General features: G+C 38.1%; 1 pseudogene; it reads right to left on the bottom strand.

Moving 5' to 3' along the window:
- Window positions 1–1,903: 1,903 nt before the first annotated feature.
- LOC100965280 lies at window positions 1,904–2,977 on the bottom strand (annotated as a pseudogene).
- Window positions 2,978–3,588: the final 611 nt, after the last annotated feature.

Here is a 3,588-nt window from a genome sequence, read left to right as displayed (position 1 = left end):
ACTTAGAGAACTAAAAATAGACCTGCCATTTGATCCTGCAATTCCTTTATTAGGTATATATCCAGAAGACCAAAAACCACATTACAACAAAGATATTTGTATCAGAATTTTTGTTGCAGCCCAATTCATAATAGCCAGGTCATGGAAGAAGCCCAAGTACTCATCAATCCACTAATGGATCAGTAAACAGCGGTATATGTACAACATGGAATCCTATGCAGCCATAAAGAAAGATGGAGACTTTACGTCCTTCATGTTTACATGGATGGAGCTGGAAAATGTTCTTAGCAGAGTATCACAAGTATGAAAGAAAAAGTATCCATTGTACACAGCCCTATTATGAATCTAATTTATAGCTTTAGCTATAACCTAATTATAGCCTATGAATATAGAGTGGGGAGGGGAGGGGAGAAGGGAGATGGGTGAAGGGAGGGTGATTGGTGAGATCATCTCTATGGTTTGTCCTACAAGAGTACAAGTGAATCTTTCTAAAAGTAGAATATAAATGTCTTAACACAATAACTAAGAAAATGACATAAAGGCTATGTTAACCAGTTTGATGACAATATTTCTTTTTTTTCTTTCTCACCAATAATTTTATTTAAAAGAAGAAAACTTTTTCTTCAGTAAGATTAGTTCAGAAGTTGCCAGTCATCTCTGAGCCCCAATCCTGTAATAAGCAACTGTGGCACCAGCACAAGGCAAAAGCTTTTGATCGTGGGGTCAGTGGTTTTATTAAACACATGAGTATGTTTCTGTAAGGGAAATGACTCTAGCTGGGACAGTCTAGCTCAGTAACATTTGCATATAGACAAACAAAAGAGTACTGCTTGAACTCATACCCAGTCAGTTCTCTTGTTGACTATTCCTTTGCTAAATGGCCACAAATTCATTTTTATGGGGCCATGTATCTAAATATGTTCATTCTCCTTATAAAGTTACGTTTTAATCCCACACCCTTTTATGAAATAAAAGCTCCTTGAAAAATATGAAAGGTCAGGAAATCAAAAGCTTAGGAAGTTTTCTGATATTAAACCACCTTGTTGTTTTAAAATAATCATATTTTCTAGCATTAAACTGGAGGTGCAAATAAAATAAAATAATCATATTGCATGAACACATGCATGCTTGTGTAGCAAAATGCAAGTAAGATTAATCAAAAAAGTTCTAGAAGTTGTTCTCAGAGGAACACAATGTTATAAAGACTGACAGTTAAGGTTAAGAGAAACCTAAAACACTTATATGTGATAATGATTAAAATAAGAACAGAGTTTAAGGTGAATAGGTTTCTGAAGGCTACTATTACGTAAAAGATGGAAGGATCCACTGTCTACAAAAACCATGATATAAAATTTGTGGTATAGTTTTTTAAAAAAAAGCTAAAAGGCCCCAGAGAAAAATAAATATTTTTGCACAGCATTTCTTAATGTCTAATTGTGTAGTGTTTTCACCATTAAAATCAACGTAACTACTTTATCTTTTGGCTTTCAGATGGAATTTTAGAAAATATTTAGCAAGAAAATAGTCCTGAAAGTGATTTCTCATAAGTTCTTTGGTATAATTTGGTCATTTTGATAGTAATTAACCCATTAGACCACAACTGAAGAATAAATTGTACTTTGACCTCATGGAAAACACTAAAATTCTACTTGTGTTTCTGTGGCAAAGATATCCATACTTCCTGTAAGAACATTTCTCACTCAATTTATATTAAAGAAATGTTACATAAAACTGTTCTAAATTTTTTAAAGTAAAAGAGGAAAGTTTAAGGTTGAAGAAAGAATAAATTTGAATTGCATAAAGTTATACTCTTTTGTGCCTTATGATTCAGTGAATGTCAACATTCAGAATTTAATGTCAGTTTGCAGAATGTTAAGGATTATTCTTGTTCTTTGGGCAATACCTAATTTTCCTCTTGCAGCATTTTCTCTATTTCCTTATCCCAGTTTTCATCGCGTTTTTCTGATTCTGCCACCACTTCATATTCTTGAAGTTCCTGTTGTAGTTCTTTTTCCCAGTCTGCAGAATCCTCTTCCGGAGCAGTGGTCTTCTCTTGCTTTTTGTCAAGCACTAGTTGTTCCATTTCTTTTCTTAGATCTTCTTGATTAAGGTTACAGGCATCAAAGGCATCACTGACAAACTCAGAAACACCTGGACTAGTAGAAATTTCTTCCTCATCCTCTTGAGTTTTAAGCTGAGATTTGATTACAACAGGTGGTGTTTTGGGCCATACTGCCTCTGCCCGCTGCTAATGCTCCTGCCTGCAGCTGTTCTTCTCCTCCTTCTCCGCTGCCTGCTGCTGGGCGGCCAGGGCAGTGAACTGGGCCGGCTGCTTAATCAGGGATACACAGTAAAAGTAGTTCCTCCAAAACACTTACTCCTTCACCAGTTTAGGAACTAGGGCGAATCTCATCTTGCTCAGTAGTTCATTCTCTTGGAGCATGACCAGGGCAACAGGGTACATCTGATCAAAGTCAAAATTAAACTGCACTCCAGCTGGAGGGTCACGAAGGAAATTCCTCTTGCCAGAAGATAAGGCCAGGATTTGTTGTTGAATTGTTTCTTCATCGTTACTATCAACCCATGGGAGCACGGCTGCTTCTGACTTCTTTGTATGCTGCTCTTCAACAAATTTCTTCTGTTCCGTATGAAAATCTCCTATAATTGTCTTATCAAAGATGTCATCTATTTTTCCTTCTTCTACTGACTTCTTTATTGTTTGAGTAGTCTCAGCAACTGATTCAGTTAATTTTTGTGGCAGCAGTTGCAAAGTTAAATAGATAGCTGCCTAGGCCTTTAGCCTGGTTGAAAAGCTCCTGGTCCCCCGCCTGCTCTGGTGCCTGCTCGCGGACTCCACCACAGTCTCAGACTGCTGCTCCGGTGGACAGCCTTTCTCCAGCTGCCTGTCTTCCTCAGACTCCCCACCACCCTCCGCCGGCTGCTGCAAGCCCAACCAAATGCCCAAACCCCGTAACATCCCGCCTGCAGGGCCAACACCGTGGGCAGAGTTACCAGACATCATAGCGGTATCTCCCCGCCTCGGGATCTACTCTGTGCGTCTCTGATGAAAATATTTCAAATTGTATATGAAAACACCGCACTGAACCCCATGATTGCATTAATGTACACAGCTATCATTTAATAAAAAAAATAAATTGGCCTGGGCAAATATTTTATGAGGAAGACCCCTAGGCAATTGAAGCAACACCAAAAATACATTACTGGGATCTGATCAAACTAAAAAGCTTCTGCATAGCCAAAAACACAGTAAGTAAAGCAAGCAGACAACCCTTAGAATGGGAGAAGCTATTTGAAGGTTATGTTTCTGATAAAGGTTTAATAACCAGAATCCACAGATAACTCAAATGTATTAGCAAGAAGTGAACAAGTGATCCCATCTCAGGGTGGTCAAGGGACTTGAAGAGAAACTTCTCTGAAGAATACAGGTGCAAGGCCTACAGACACATGAAAAAATGTTCATCATCCTTAATCATCACAGAAATGCAAAGCAAAACCACTTTGAGATATTATCTAACCCTAGTAAGATTAGCCCACATCACAAAATCCCAAAACCAGGGATGTTGGTGT

This window comes from Otolemur garnettii, unplaced genomic scaffold, assembly GCF_000181295.1.
Source record: "Otolemur garnettii isolate 467f Iridium unplaced genomic scaffold, OtoGar3 scaffold00256, whole genome shotgun sequence".
NCBI classification, from domain to species: domain Eukaryota; kingdom Metazoa; phylum Chordata; class Mammalia; order Primates; family Galagidae; genus Otolemur; species Otolemur garnettii.
Note: the sequence above shows the minus strand (reverse complement) of the source record. Positions and strands in the feature narration are given on the sequence as shown.